The sequence below is a fragment of the Myotis brandtii genome, unplaced genomic scaffold, assembly GCF_000412655.1.
Source record: "Myotis brandtii unplaced genomic scaffold, ASM41265v1 scaffold225, whole genome shotgun sequence".
Taxonomy (NCBI): domain Eukaryota; kingdom Metazoa; phylum Chordata; class Mammalia; order Chiroptera; family Vespertilionidae; genus Myotis; species Myotis brandtii.
In genome coordinates, this window is record NW_005358435.1 from 2,346,707 (window position 1) to 2,363,502 (window position 16,796).

Consider the following 16,796-nt stretch of genomic DNA (forward strand, 5'->3'; position numbering starts at 1 on the left):
TCTGTTTCTATGGTTTCCACCACTCCAGATGCCTCACATAACACCTCTGACACTTGCCACAGGGCAAATCTGCTAGCCTCTGCCTCCGTTTATCTCTAAGGGCGTGATAATAATAGTGCTCACCTCAGAACGCTGTGTGAGAATTAAATGGGGTCATATTTATAAAGCTGTTAGGACAATGCCTGTTTCACAGGAAGTGCAGCATAAAAAATTTATTTTGCTGTGGTGGTTGAGATGTATTTATTTTCATATATATTAGGGAAAAACTAAACCAGTAAAGAAAACCTGTGATGTAATGAGTATCATTGCTAAAAAGGAGACTAAAGTAAGTTCTTTTTTATTTTTAAAAGTTGATTTAAGGAATGTTACATTAAAAAAAAATACAAGTGTACATAATGACAAGCTTTTTAAAAGGGATCTAGCGCCCCCTCCTGGTAGTGAAACAGCTGTCAGGCTGATCCTGCTGAAGCTGCAAATCAGAAAGGCTGATGATGGCAGCTTTCGTCAGAGACTGAAGGCGGGATGCTCCCGGGGCCAGCCCCGAGAAATGTGGCCTTGCAGTGTTGAAGTGACTTACCATGAGCCCACTCACCACGCCGCTCAAATGTGGCCCAGGTTGAAAGGTGACCCAGACTCCCAGCCACCTGCACCCTCTCCAGGATCCCTCTCTGGTTTCCAAGTACGCCACTGCCCTGGGCAGCCTGGTTTTCTCCTGGGAATGTCTGCAGGCTTGAGGAAGCCCAGGGGAAAGCCCACCAGGAGGTCTTCAGTGGGGGGTCCAGCCCCCCACCCCCCAGCTGAGACATACCAGAAGGAAAGACTCACCTTGTTGCATTCATGCTTTCTATGCATAACGACATTTTGTCCTTGGTGGGTCCATAGAACAAATTGCTCACCCTGCCCCCCCGCTCCAACCCCCTACCATCCTTTGACCCTGACCTTATTCTGTCCCCTCACCTCCTTCCCCAACTCCAGCCACACTGGTCTCGGTCCTCAAATGCACTGAGCTTATTCCCACTTCAGAGCCTTTGCCCTTGCTGGTCCCTCTACCCAGATTTGCTCATGGCTCGTCCACCTGGTGCCACGTCCTCCTGATGGCCCTGAAACATTGGTCCCAAGCCGGCGGGCCCCTACCTCTCTGCCACCATCCTGGTTGATTTCCTTCATGACGTTCTCAACAGTGCAATTCATGTCTATCTTTTCTTACCTGTTTATCATCTATTTATTCACCAACTGTGAGCTTCAAGGACACAGGTGCCTGTCTGTCTGACTCACTCAACATCTCCAGCCCCTTTTCGGTGGTCAATAAATATTGGTTGAATGAATGAACAAGAACATCATCCCCACTTTACACACAAGGAAACTCAGAGAAGTGGAGTGACTTGCCAGACAGTTAGAAGTGTCCCTGAAGGTCATGCCTTTGACCTGTGCTACCCTGCCCAGGTCTGGCACACCCACACCCAATATGGTTCAGATATCCCCAGTGAAATTGGTTTTCCTTTTTTTGGTGGAGGGGAGGTCATCTCTGACACTGGTGACATTACATGGGGAAGATTTAGTCACTGAGTTGGCTCATGGGTCAGCTTCATGGTGCAATCCCTTGGCCCATGACTCATCCCCAATGACATTTTCAAAGAATGTGGAGACACAGTATCAATGGAACTTTTCACTCACAAGGAAGAGTAATAGGTTACTCATTCCCTCAGCCACCAAACTGGCAAGTGAACTGCTTCTGAGAGCTCTGGACAAAAGGGGGCCCTTATGCATACTCAAAACTCAGACACATCATGCAGATTTTTTTAAGGGTCATCAACAGTTCCAAACTCTTATTCAGACCATAAGATGGTTGCCAGAGTGATTGAATCAATCATTTGATAAATATTTATTGAGCATTTACTGTGTTCTAGGCACTAGGATACAGCAGGGAACAACACAGACGCAAGTCCCCACGCCCTCCTAGAGTGGATGTTCTAGTGACAGAGACAGAGAGTAAACAAATAAACAAGAAAACAGTATGTCAGGAGGTGGCACACCCTGGAAAAAAACAAAGCACAGAAGCCTGAGAGGACAGGCGATTTTAAATTGTATTTTTAAAGTTTAATTTATTTAAATGAAGTAATTAGGAAAGGACTTCCTGAAGAAGTGACATATGGGCAAAGCAGCAGGAACAGCCTATGCAAAGGCCCCAAGGCACACGTTTGGGGTGTTGGAGGCTCAACAGTGAGGCAGTGTAGGCAAGGGGGGTGGGGGGTGGGCGAAGTGAGCAGGAGGGAGCATCGGAGACCAGGTGTAGAAGTCAGAGGGCAGGTGGCAGTCCCCTGCTCAATTTGGTTGTTAGTCTGAGTGAGACGGGAGCCAGGGCAGGGTTTTGAGCATGGGTGTTAACAGATTCCCTCCGGCTGCCGTGGGATAGCAGATTGAGGTGGGCCAGGTAGGAGCAGGAAGAGCAGGGTGAGATGGTTCCTTCTAGAAGCCCAGGAGGAGGCGGTGAGAAATGGGCAGACTCCGGGTGTATTTTGAGGGTAGAGCCAACAGGGTTTGATGACAGATGGGATGTGGGTATAAGAGGGCAAGAGGAGGCAACGATGACTACAAGGTTTGTGGCCTCAGCACCGGGAAGGGTGGTGACACCACAAAAGCCCAAGGACACCGCAGGAAGGGCGGGTTTGGGAAGGAGGAATGGGGAAGACCAGTGTCACAAAGCAAACTTCTTTGGGTTTGTACAGATCAAAATGATCCCAAAATAATCGCTTGAAACAAAACCAAACTCAGTCCATTGACAGGGCCACTGCTCAGTTCACACAATTTGCAAGCAGCAGAGAAAACGGTTCCATGGGCGTGCGAACTCCCAAATAATCGCTTGGAACAAAACCAAACTCAGTCCATTGCCAGGGCCACTGCTCAGTTCACACAATTGGCAAGCAGCAGCAGAGAAAACGGTTCCATGGGCGTGCGAACTCCTGCTGGAGTAAGACGTGAGATAAAGCGGCTGCTAGAGGAAAGGGAAGGCTGAGAGCTGGGCACGAGAGCCTGCTCTCCCCACGCAGGACCCAGGCTCAAGGCCCCTCCATTCATCAGCTCCCCCTCCTGGGAATCGATCATAAGGAAAGGGAAGGCTGAGGGCTGGGCACGAGAGCCTCCTGCTCGAGAAGACACCCGAGCCCGCTCTCCCCACACAGAACCCGGCACCCATGCTCAAGGCCCCTCCATTCATCAGCTCCCCCTCCTGGGAATCGATCATAAAACCACAAAAGTGGTGCCCTCTAATCTTCAGCTTCTAATGAACCCCCAGCCCCCCGGGGGAGGATCTCAATGACTAGGGAGGTGCGAACAAAAAGGACAAAGCCCCTTAAACAGCCCAAAGTGTCCCCAAACCTGACAGTCTTCTGTCAGTCTGATGGCAGCTGCCCTGATGGTGCGTCTCTCGCTTTGCCCAGCGCCGGCCTTGGAGTTGACTAGCAATCCTGTTAGCAGCGCCTGAAGACAAACGTGAAATGGCTCGGATTACGCCTGCTCCTGCGACAGCAGGCACAGCTTCTGGATGGTTTAATAAATCAAGAGGGCCCAGGGCCAAGGGAAGTGAGATCCGCCGCCACCGTCAACTGTCAGCTTTTCCCGACAGGGATCCGAATGAATGACAGTGGCAGATGTGGCCCGTGGACCCAGTGACATGGGACTGAGAAGCCTGGAGAAGACCTGGTCACATTGTCAGGGATCTCAGGGCGGGACTAACCTGTAGGCCCGGGGGTGCACTCAATCCCAGGGACAAAGAAAGACGGGCCACCTGGGAGTGTGAGGATGAAAACTGACAAAATAAGCAGAGTTGGAATTTGGGGTCAAAGTGGCTGGAACCGTATGTGGGTAGTGGATCTTTTGTTTCTGCCTGCCTGGCATCTGCCTCCACTTCTGGCCACAGACAGGGGGTTTTCCTTTGGAGAACTGTATTAATCATGTCACTTTATTATGTATTTTTGATGCTTTGACATCTTGGGGCCCTGCTGATTCTGGAGGGACTGCCCCTCCCTGAATTAGCCAGTTCCTAGAGATAGTAAACTTCTGCACCCAGAAGTACACTTTTCATGTGCAAACTGTGGGTCCAGAGCCCAGAGCCCCAACCTCCTCCTCTGTCTGGCTCTCCGCCTGCCCTAATCACCCAGGGCCCAGTGGGCCCCGAGACGCTGAGATCATTTAAAGGAGTCAGTTCTCAACCTGCTCACCCCGCCTCCCGGCTCCTCCTCTTCCTGGAAACCACAATAAAGCTTCTTGTCCAAGTTTGCACCGCCCCTCCCCCCACCCCCAGCCTCCTGACCAACCCCAGGTCCTCCCTAGGTGGTTCCCCGAGGGCACGCCTCCTCCTCCAGGGATCTGTGAGGGTAACTGCATTCATCTCCTAATCTGTTGGCCTCACCATTCCTGAATAATAATAAAACCTGCACTTTAAAACCAGAACCACCTGTCTCTCACTTACAATCCATGCGAGCTGTACCCAGCCCAGTTCCAGGGGTGGGCATGTGGCCAGACCTGGCCAATCAGGGTGTCCTACCCCTGCTTGCATAGTTAACTGTCCATTGACTCCACTTTGAATAAGAAAGGCTTTATTATATTCTCTGAGACAAATTAATGTCAAAGAGTCCTTGTAACTGAAGTCCAAGGGAATTAAAGGCTGAGTTCAAATCCACTTGCCTTTATGAGCTATAAGATCAAAGCCTTTGGGGTGGGTTTTATTATGGGAGTGTATATAATCTCAGTACCGAACCCCTGATGGGCCATGCTGGAAAACAAAGCTGCCACAACTGGATATGGTGAAAGAAATAGGAAATTCACTTTCGGTGAGGAGTACTGACCATCCTTTCTGTTGATGTAAAAAATGTGGTTTTTTTCCAGCCCACTGCTGAGCCAGTCGCTCTAGAAAGATCCATAAGGCGCACTGACTGGTATAGGAGTACCAGATTCCAACTCTGCTTACTTTGTCAGTTTTCATCCTCACACTCCCAGATGGCCCGTCTTTCTTTGTCCCTGGGATTGAGTGCACCCCCGGGCCCCCAGGTTAGTCCTGTCCTGAGATCCCTGACAATGTGACCAGGTCTTCTCCAGGCCTCTCGCTTCCATGTCACTGGGCCCACGGGCCACATCTGCCACAATCCCAGGACTGGCCAGAAGGATTGCTGCTCCCCCATGGGGACCGCACACCCCAGTTGTCCACAGACTTTACAGCTCTGCTTCAGGGTCAGGGAACAAGGTGGGAGGATGTGGGAGGAGGACACCTATTTCCCACTCCTCTTGTTTCCTTGGTTCAGTGCTTCTCAGCCTTGGCTGCAGGTGGGAGTCACCTGGGATCCCAGGGTTGCCAGATTTAGCAACTAAAAATCCAAGATACCCACCCTGGCCGCTGTGGCTGTTTGTTGGGCATTGTCACGTGCACCAGAAGGTTGCCCGTTCACTCCCCATCAGGGCCCCAGTAAAGGTTGATGTTTTGCTCTCACATTGGTGTATCTCTCTCTCTCTCTCTCTCTCTCTCTCTCTCTCTCTCGCTCTCCCCCTCCTCCTCTCTCTCCCTCTCCCTTTCCCTTCCTTTCTCACTAAAAATCAATAGAAAAATATTTTTTAAAAAATACAAGATTCCCGCCCAGGCCAGTTTGGCTCAGTGGATAGAGCATTGGCCCTCGGACTATAGGGTCGCAGATTTGATTCCGGTCAAGGACATGTACCTTGGTTGTGGGCACATCCCCAGTATGGGGTGTGCAGGAGGCAGCTGATCGATGTTTCTTTCTCATCGATGTTTCTAACCCTCTATCCCTCTCCCTTCCTCTCTGTAAAAAATCAGTTGCAGGCTCTATCCCCAGCTCTGGTTGGGGCACATGTGGGAGGCAACCAATTGATGTGTCTCTCTCACATCGATGTTTCTCTTTCTCTGTCTCTCCCTCCTCTCCCTTCTTTCTCTTCTAAAAAAAAAAAATCGGTGAAAGAAAGAAAGATCCTTGGGTGAGGATTAACAACAACAACAACAAAAACACAAAACTCCCACTAACTTGGCATTTCAGATAAATAACGTTTGTAATATGAGCATGTCCCATGCAATCAGTGGGACACGCTTGGATTAAAAAATGTATTTGTTGCCCTGGCCTGTTTGGCTCAGTGGATAGAGCGTCGGCCTGTGGACTGAAGGGTCCTGGGTTCGATTCCGGTCAAGGGCATGTGCCTTGGTTGCGGGCACATCCCCGGAAGCAGCTGATCGATGTTCCTCTCTCATCGATGTTTCTAACTCTCTATCCTTCTCCCTTCCTCTCTGTAAAAAATCAATAAAATATATTTAAAAAATAAAAATAAAAAATGTATTTGTTTTTCTGAAATACAAAGTTAACAGGTGTGGACAAAAGGGGCCACATGCTAACCTGACAAGCTCAGGGAAGGCCTGCACGGCGATCTTGTAAACTCAGAAACCTAAAGTAACCACAAAGGATGGTCTGAAATTAAACATTAACTAAAAGCAGTGATGGTGGGTAGTTTACATCCTAGGCCTGTATCTTCACTGACAAGGTTAACCTTTACCTTAACTGAGCCTATCTGTCTTTGTGCATCTATAATAACAGACCCTTGAAATGTCTGGGTAACTTTAACTTCCCTTTTTCTGGACCCCTTGGGTCACCAACCTAATGTGCCCGGGCGCCAGGACAGATACCACCAATTCCTTCATTGTTACGTGAATTGTTCCTGCACCCAAGTATGTGTTTATCATTTACTTTTTATCCAATGCCAGGGGTTTCCCTGCTTTGTTTTCTCCCGCCTCTCTAGCCTATCACCAATGGATTTCACCTACGACCCCTCCCTTGATTGCAGTGTATAAAAATAGACGTAACCTGCCATTCTCCGGAGCATTATCTCCATTGGTTGAGGTTCTGCTTCCTGGCAATTGTCAACAGTTTGGCTCAAATAAATTCACAAAAATTCTTTACAGGTTTCAATGGTTTTTACATTAACACTGAGTGTCCTGTAGTTTATCTGAAAACCCTGGAAAGGAGGAGCTTTTAAAAAATGCCAATGCCTGGCCCCTTAAACTCTGGCTTGGGTAGGACTGCTGTCTGGGGCAGAGCTTTTGGGAGTTCCCCAGGGGATTTCCTCTGCAGCTACAGAGAAGACCACTGGGCCGGAGGAGCCTCCTGCTTCTCCGACCCTCCCTGGCCCTCTCATCCTCTGACTTACCCAGAGGGTGAGCTGCGGAGAGGAAACTGGGGCATAAACTGTGGCCCCTTCCTGCCTCCTCATTTTGAGATTGGGGGTGGGGAGTATGCTCTGCTGAGAAGCCGGCTGGGGCGGTGAGTGGGTGAGGCAGGGACAGCATAGTAGCAAGGTTGGCCAGTACCTAAGCTGGTTCCTAGTAGCTTTTTTAGTTATAAATGTGGGCTTTTCACCTTCATCGACCTAAATCCCATGTTTCTTTCTCACTTGGGTTTGAAGCTCCACAGAGAACAAAAGGAGGTTACGAATTGACCCCTTAAGACCCAACGTCTGTCGCCTCCTCTGGTCCTCCTGGGCTCGGCTAATTCAGACTAATTCTTCCTGTCTCCGCTCTAAGGGCCTTTCCTCTGAGGAGCCTTCCCCAGCCCAAGGCCCTCCCTGGCTGTGTGTTTTCATAAAAGCCCCTAATTTTCTTTTTTTCTTTCTGACCCATATCAAAATTGTCATTGACTGAAGCGGGATTTCTCAACTGGACACAACTGAACTTTGGGGTCTGATGAATCTTTGTTGTGAGTCTGCCCTGTGCATTGTGGGACGTTAAGCAGCATCTCTGGTCTCTACCCACCAGCTGCCGGTAACCCGATCGGCCTGCCCATCCCCAGCTGTGACAACCAAAATGCCTCCAGACATCCAAATATCCCACACACCGCACCGTGTTCAGGGCCAGGGCAGTCACTCGGGGCCCCACACGGTTTCACGCTCAGCTGTCTCCATCATGAAATTCTTACTGGTACGAACAAGGGGCTGTGCAAATTATGTAGCTGATTCTGGGTGTGTACCTCGTTTTTCATGTTTCCTTCCCACTACTCCAGGGGCTTTGGGGGCAAAGCGAGTGCTGACAGAAAAAGTGCTGGGAAAAGTCTTGAAGACAAGGAGCAAGGGAGAGGCTGAATGAGCCCCACGGCCCCCCTGCAGGGAACAGAAGGGAATTATAAGCCGCGCCACTCAATCGCCTTCCTTCCAGAGGCTGCTGGAACATTCTTCCCAACTCCTCATGCGTGTTGAGGGGCAAGTGTACCCTGTGTGGTCTGTGTCTTTCACGTGGCCCTCCATATGCCATGTCAGCTGGACGGAGCTGTAATCCCCAGATGTCAGAAGATAAGGCCTGGGGGAGTGTCTTAACGCTGAATTTCTGAGCTCTGCCCCTGCAGAGCAGCCTTCACTTTGCATTAATTCTGGCCAATTTAGCTCGGGCTCCCACCCAGAGATCTGAGCTGACCAGGTTGCAGCTCTTACAGCCAGAGGAGCTGAGGACAGCAGGCTGAAACGAGCGCTAGGAAAAGGCAGTTCATGGTCAATCTACTGGGAATGGGGACCCACATTTCAGAGCGAACAGTGGAGAGGAAAAAGGTCTGACTGGGACTTCGTTTTGAAAAATGAAAGTAATGTAGTGAATAAGTCTATTTATGTTTCTAGCAGCTTTTTTCATAATAGCCCCAAACTGGAAATGACCCAGATGAGTAACTGAAATACAATTCAGTACGTTCTCTCACCATGGACACCACTCAGCAATAAAAAGAGCATTGGCCAGTCCCCTGCGGTCAGGTGTCCCCGGCGTCCAGCCGAGCACATGTGCCGGCCTGCGGCAGGCCCCTATTTCACTCCCGAGGAACTGAGTGTCGGGAGGACTTCTGCCTCCGTACACAGCCTTGTGGCCAGGCCCAGACTAGGGGGAGGAGCCCCAGCAAAGGCTCTTCTTGTGTTTCTTCTAAGGACCCAGGATTAAAATTCCAGAGGAGAAAAAATCCCAGTCTCTGGCAAGCAGAAGAAACTGGGGTATTCATGGAGAGCACAAAATGTAATGTAGTCCATTCAGGAAAAACCTCTAGGTACTAAAATAATATTCTCAATTTCTCCTTAAAAAAAAAACACAAGTCAAAACAAAAACGAGAAGCTCCCGTGCCAGTCTTTCTCTATATGTCTCAGCTGCCAGGGGCATTTGTTTAAATGCTTTCTGGGGACCTCCTGGGTGTCAGGTCCTAGCAGAGAGTTGAGTGAGAGAATGGGGACCCCGGGACATGAACCTGAGAACAAGTTGTTGATTTGGGAGGAGAGCCCAGGAAGCTGTGGAGGGGGAATGGAGGAATGAGACGGGGAGCATATCAGTGGGTTGTCACTGTGGGCAGCAGGAGCTCAATCCTGCTGGGGACCTCGGGAAGAGGATCTGACCCTGGCCTTCTCCTCCTCCTCTTCTTCAACCTTAGTTGGCTCCTCTTGGCTCTTCCAACTCAGGATGTTCTTTCCAGCCCCAGGGCCTTTGCACTTGCTGTTCCCACTGGTCTGGAATGCTCTTTCCCCAACTCATCTCATCACTCCTGCCATCTCCCCTTTCAGGCCTCTTATCAGAGGTCTTCTCTGGCCACCAACCCAGCCATTATTCCTTTTCAAAGAATCACATTCTGCAATTGTATATTTGATGGTTTGTCACCTCTCTCCTCCACTAGAATGTGAGTGTGTGGACAGACCCAAGTCAGTCCCGTTCACAGCTGTGTTCCAGGCACGACTTCCTGCCCATTCCTAATGCCCACTGAAGATTTCTTTAAAGAGTCAGCTGTGTTCTTCTGACATGACCTAAGTGGCCTCCCTCTTGACATCTTCTATGAGCACACAGGTTCCAGTTCTAATTAAGTGGACGCAAAGGAACTGGAAACTTATGCCTTTGTGTTGGGTCAGTGTTACAGGCCTAGACACATGGGCAGATAAGGATAAAATAGATAGCCCCTGCCCTAACCGGTTTGGCTCAGTGGATAGAGCGTCAGCCTGCGGACTCAAGGGTCCCAGGTTCAATTCCGGTCAAGGGCATGTACCTTGGTTGCGGGCACATCCCCACTAGGCAACTGATTGATGTTTCTCTGTCATCGATGTTTCTAACTCTCTATCCCTCTCCCTTCTTCTCTAAAAAATCAATAAAATATATTTTAAAAAAATAGATAGCCACTGCTGATTCATGAAATGGTCCTAAGAGCCCTTCCATAAAACTCTCAATTAAATGCTCAAAGGGTCTTTCTACATAACTCTGGATGACGGAGCAAAAATAAAGGCAAATGTGTGGTGGACTGTTTGCCTTTTCTTTCATAGAAAACAATGACGGAAAAATGTGACAACATGAAAGACAACAGGGTACCAGGCATCAAGCAGTTCTTGTCTAGTATAATTATTTTAAATATATTTCTTTTATTGACTTCAGAGAGGAAGGGAGAGAGAGATAGAAACATCAATGATGAGAGAGAATTATTGATCGGCTGCCTCCTGCACACCCCCCACTGGGGATTGAGCCCGAAACCCAGGCATGTGCCCTTGAACAAAATCGAACCTGGGACCCTTCAGTCTGTAGGCCGACGCTCTATCCACTGAGCCAAATCAGCTAGCGCAGTTCTTGTGTGTTATTAGCAAACTAATTTGTGATTCGATAGGTTAAATTTTAAGGTGATCAAATCAACAGACAGTTTTCTTTTCACTCTTTTCTCTCTTTTTTTCTTTAATATATATTTTTATTGATTTCAGAGAGGAAGGGAGAGGGAAAGAGAGATAGAAACATTAATGACGAGAGAAAATCATCGATCGGCTGCCTCCCGCACGCCCCCCACTGGGGGTCAAGCCCATAACTCAGGCATGTGCCCTTGACCGGAATAGAACCCAGGACCCTTCAGTCCGCAGGCTGATGCTCTATCCACTGAACCAAACCGGCTAGGGCTCTTTTCTCTTTTTACTTGAATTTCAGGTACACATAATTGGATTAACCACAATGATTTATGACATATTCTCATTATTGTCCAAGCATGATCTGCTCTACTTATTTTTTTAAATAAATTTTAAAAATTGATTTGAGAGAGAGAGAGAGGAAGCGAGGGAAACATTGATTTGTTGCTCAACTTATTTATGTACTCACTGGTTGATTCTTACATGTGCCCTGATGGGGGATTGAACCTCCATCCTTGGTGTATCGGGATGATGCCTAACCAAATGAATATTAGCCACAAATTCACCACCAAACAAGCTCAGCACCATCAGATGGGCGTGACAATAACGTGCATCTAACCACATGGTTCCCATTCTCATCCTCTCCTTCCTTTCATCCAAGGTCATTGTATCCTGGGTCCTGTGTTCAACTTTCCTTTTTATACCATTTTATTACATGTGAGAGTTTCTAATACCAAAACTTCAAAATAGCCTAGGACTTGGAAAAGTAGTAAGTGCCAAAGCCACCTGGCTTTCAGAAATTCACCTAAGGAAAACCAGCACCCATGATATACTTGTTTTCAAATTGGGAAACTCATGTGTAAAATCCTATATAATAAAAGGGTAATATGCAAATTGTCCCCTCGACTGGGAGTTCAACCATGAGAGTTTGACCAGAGGGTGAGACCACCCACCAACCACCCAGGGCCCCTCCCCTGGGCTGTACCCTACCCATGCACAAATTCGTGCACCGAGCCTTTAGTTATATCATAAATATGTATACAGAGAATTTTAAACAGTATATACATTGGGAATAAAGAATGTATGTCAGAAATATCTGCACTTAGCTAATGATATAGGTGTCCCAAGTGCCCTGCCTCCAACCATCTATTCTAAAAAAAGACCAAAGGCCATACACAAGTGAGTCTGACCCCAACCGGAGACCATCAACAATGGACCAACAGGATACAAGCCTCATTATAGTGGCAATTCATTGTGCTCACAATGTCTCACCGTGGCTCCAAAGAAAAAGGTTTTCTGATGACCATAAGGACACATGAAATACTTGGGAACAGTTGAAAAATTCACCCAGTCTACAATAGAATCCTTTCTAAAATGTTCCACAAGGACAAGAGGGCCCGACCTCATTAGTGACAGAAGGATTCCACTTTGAGAACAAGACTCCCTCCCAACTAGGCTATTTCAGGGAAGTCTATTGTTGGTAAGAACATATAAGAGGAGCCTGTGAACAAAGATAGTTCCCTTGATCTCAGAGTTGTTGAAGGATTAAATGAAATCATGTAGGTGGGAAAGGCTCTGGAAATTACACGCAAAACGTTGTAAAATGAGCTATGAACACCTGACAGGCAAGCCCCACAATCTCAATTATCTGGTCTCCTCAGAACTTGGCCAATGCCTGGTACATATGTAGTGGACTTTCAATAAGTGTCTGAAGAATGAATGAGTTCAAAACTCCCTTGCTACGGAATGCAGATTCCACTCCCCCTCCCCCGCCCCCCCCCCAAAAGTGGTCTTCAATAAGAATGAGAGCTCATAGAAAAAATGAGCTAAAAATAAATATTTTTTATTTGAAAAGACTTTTAAGCTATGAAAAACTGCTCAAACTTATGAAAAGGTAAATTAACACAATGAGACTTTTAAAAAACCATCAGAATGGCAAAGATCTAAAAGTTTGAAGATTATGCTAAGCTGTTGGGAAATGGCCTTTCTTAGGCATGGTAGTATGCATTGGCATAGCCCCTTGGACAGGGACTATCAGACATAGTGCCCTTTTTTGACTATCCCCCTCCTTGGCAACCCTTCTAGTTACCAGTAGTGACGCTTTATGTTGAGACTGTCTCGCTTTCCTTGACCAAAGTGACTCATTGGTAACTGGACATTACCTATGTGACACATGGGTGTTAGAGAGAAGTCTGCAAACCAAGTGCATCAGCGTACATTTCTATCCATCTGAAATACAAGCTCTTCCACTCTGTGATCAGGGCGTAGTTTTCCAAGGATGAAAACATATAAAACAACAAGTTTTCAGTGAGTCAGTATAGTCAGCATAATGCTTAGGGCGCCTGCTGACTCTTTGTAGGGAGCGGCTCTAGGGTCAAGCCTCGGGCTGACCTGTGGCAGAGCCACAAACAAGTCCCAGCCTGGAGGGCAGAGCTCTCCTAGCATAATTAAGCCTGACCTTATAGCACTCCCTAATTCCTTCCTAAGTAGCTAATGGGCTGTGGGAGGTGCACCAAGTGTTGCCAAAACAAGAACATTTGTGTATACATGTTAATCTACCCTTGTTTTAATGAGACTATAAAACGAAGCATCAGCTTGCAGGCTGGGTCTTTTGTGTCCTCATCCAGGCACGGGAGATCCGCGGAGCCCCAGCTAAATTCTCTTGTCTGTCTTTTCTTCAATCCTTCACCACCCCTCCTCAGGTTCACCCTTGGCCGTGCTGGCGCGGCACAACTCTTCAACCAGACCATCTGGATTCAAGTTCCAAATCACATAGTAAGTGCTCAATAAATGCTAGCTGTTATTTTACTTGGAATAAACACCAAATTCCTATTATGGTCGACAACCTACATGATATATTCTGTATCTCAAACCTCATCTTTACTCTCCCCAATTGTTCACAATCCAATTTGCCTCTTCAGTTTCTTGATCATTCTAAGTTTATTTGCTTAAGGGTCTTTTCACTCCCAGTAAGAAATGTTCTCCCAGATCTAACTGGCTCCTCACCATTCAGGGTTTAACATCAGCCCTAATTAACCTATCCAAAATAGCTCCTCCTTCCCCACTCGATACATCACATTTTGATTTATTTTATGGCACTTACTAATAATTTACTTGATTTGTCTCCCCCATTTAAACGTAAACTCCATGACAACAGGAAATCTCTTGTTCATCTTTATCCTAGAACTAGAATGATGACTGGTACACTTAAGGCACCTGATGTTTATTAAAAGAAAAGGAAAAAAATTATCAAGTTCAAATTCCATCCAAGTGTAAAAACCTAGCCACAATCCCCAGAGAAAACAGGATTTCAAAGAATAAAAAGAGCTGGGTCCTATAAGTGGATACTTTTATGTTCCTAAGAGCCCATCTTTTGAAAAATCTTTCACTAATTTGAGAAAATCTCAGATTATGAGTTCTGCCTCCCTGTTGTAGACAAAAGAACTCAAATCCCCAGAACTCTTGCTGCTAGTATGTAGGCATGTCATCGGGCTCTACCTACCAGACACATCCTCTTAAGACTCAGAAAAGAGCAATCTATATAATAAAAGCCTAAGTGACCATTACAGCAGAACGACCACAACGACCGGTCGCTATGACGCACACTGACAACCAGGGGGCAGACATTCAATGCAGGAGCTGCACCCTAGTGGTCAGTGCACTCCCACAGGGGGAGGGCCGCTCAGCCAGAAGCTAGGCTCACAGCTGGCAAGCAGTGAGCAGGTGGGCAGTAAGGAGCGAGGGCTCCTAGAAGCTAGGCTCACAGCTGGAGCGAGGGCTCCTGGAATGAGAGAGGGATGTTCAACTGCCGGCTGAGATCCTATCCCCGCGCGGGGAGCGGGCCTAAGCTGGCAGGCGGACATCCCCTGAGGGGTCCTAGACTGCAAGATGGTGCAGGCCAGGCTGAGGGATCCCCCCACTCCCAGTGCACCATTTTCATGCACCAGACCTCTAGTACAGTATAAAGCCACTCTGCTTCCTGCTTCCTGCCCCCTGGGTTGTACAGTGTTGGGCTTTGTGGGAGAGCAGTGGGGCCAGGTCAAGTGAGATCGGTGATACTCTGCTGGAAGTTTCCTCTAATGCTACATAGGACAGCAGAGCACAGACAGCGTTCTCAGGCCAGTTCCGTGCATGGTTTTGGGCATGGCTCCTGGAAGTACAGCCATGGGTCTGTCTCCAATGACAATCAGGTTTGCAGGAACTACCAAAACTGCCTAACTTGTAAGACATCAGTTTCTATCTCTGCTCACTTGATTGTTTCCTGATATGTATCAGAATCAGCTTTGGTCCTGGGAATAAGAAGACACAGGCCCAGAGATCTTTGTTTTCCTCTCCTCATCTCTCATTTATTTCCACAACTCCTTGGTAGAAGCAGTTATAAGAAACCTGCTCCATCTTTATAACATAGAATGGCCTATTATACTTTAAGCACCCATATTCAAAAAATGAGCTTCAATGTTTCAGTTAAAAAGTGGTGACTATCCTCATTTTGAATTTGACTGTTAAATGCCATCCTTTTTTATAATAAAACAAGAGTCCCTAATCAGAGGTTGCAAACTGGTAAGTAAATCTGACACACAGCAGGTTTTGTCTGCCTGCAATGCTTTTTCATTTTTTAAAACATTTGTAGCCAGATATAAAGATTTCACATTCATGACTATGAATTCTGATTAGATTATAGGTAGACTTATACGCCAGAGTCAGTTGGAGAGTAGGGGCCCCCTTTGACAAGGCATTTCCTCTTCAATTTGCCACTAATATATACTCACATACCAAATGTTCACTTTTAGTTTCGTTGTAGATATTGGAAATTGGGCAGAGTACCTGCCATTTCATGGAAATGTTCTTTAAAAAACAGAACCACCTACATTTTGCACTACTATAAAATGCTGGAATAAAACAAACTAAATCAAGATAGAAAAGGCAAGTTAAAGGGGAAAGGGGAGAATTCTTTGGTGAGTGCAAAGTTTTAGTCATGCAGGAGTGGGAGGATTCTGGGATCTGTTGGAAGCATGTGCAGGTGGTTGACAATACTATTGGAAACTGCTGGGAGGGTTATTTTTATAATTTTTTTCTACAATAAAAATATCAATATTCACTATATGAACAGGAGAAAAAAGTTAGGAAACATAATCTTAATAAATGCATTTGATAAATTCAGTCAAAACTCTTAGCAAACTATAAACAGAAAAAATGTCATTAATTTGATGAAGGGTATTTATAGTAAAGCAATAATAAGCAATACTGATCAAATCATGTCTTTCACCTGAGCCTGAGATAAGAATGTTCACTATTCCACCTTAATTTAGTATTGTATTTGGGGTCCTGACCATACAGTGAAGCCAACAATAAATATAACAGACTGGATGGGAAAGGGCAGAGGTTTGGAACGTGGACCTGAAGAATCCAAAGCAAGCCAAACGATAGTATACAGTTTATAAAACGTTATGTGTACAATATAGGGTGGGCCCTGAAGCTAACTTTACAAAAAAAAATCAGCAACTTATAAGAGAAACTGACATACTACGAAGGTGGTTTCCTTTTTCTTGCTAACCTGTAAATACTTCACTTTTATATGAATTCAAAATATTTAATGATCACTTTCCAGATAATTAAGACAATTTTCACCTTAACACTTAGTTCTGTAGGATATATTCTATCATTTGAAGTAGAAATAAGACCCAAAGAATGCCTTTCATAAACAATAAACTGATCTTATGTATATCATCTGCAATCAATTCGGTAGGACTAAGTTTACAACAACTTAATTCCGGGCCTAAAATAGACCATTTAGAGAGTCTTTTGGGGGAGGTGGGAAAAAAGCAAGACAGGCAAATGATCTGCAAATTAAAACACAAAATCCTGTCACTTACAATATACCTCACATGTTCAAGACACCCTCCAAGTATTGAAAACACAAGACAGTTCTCAGAAACAGTTTTATAGACCCTCAACAACTGTATCATTCAATAAATTACCATTAAAAATCCCCTTATAAAAAGAAATCTATGTATTCACAGATGCAGAATCCAGTCTTTGTACATTACTGAGAAAAATGGAAATAAATGTATCTTTAAGGTTAACATAGCAACACACATTTTTTTCAGGTCGGACTACATATATATATATATATATATATA

General features: G+C 46.2%; 1 protein-coding gene across 1 annotated transcript in view; it reads right to left on the bottom strand.

The window, feature by feature from the left end:
* Window positions 1-15,855: 15,855 nt before the first annotated feature.
* MOCS3 (molybdenum cofactor synthesis 3) overlaps window positions 15,856-16,796 on the bottom strand; it is a 21,712-nt gene continuing 20,771 nt past the window's right edge. The window contains exon 3 of the mRNA XM_005866187.2: window positions 15,856-16,786. The gene's annotated coding sequence lies outside the window, so the exon portion shown is untranslated. The remainder of the gene's footprint in view (window positions 16,787-16,796) is intronic.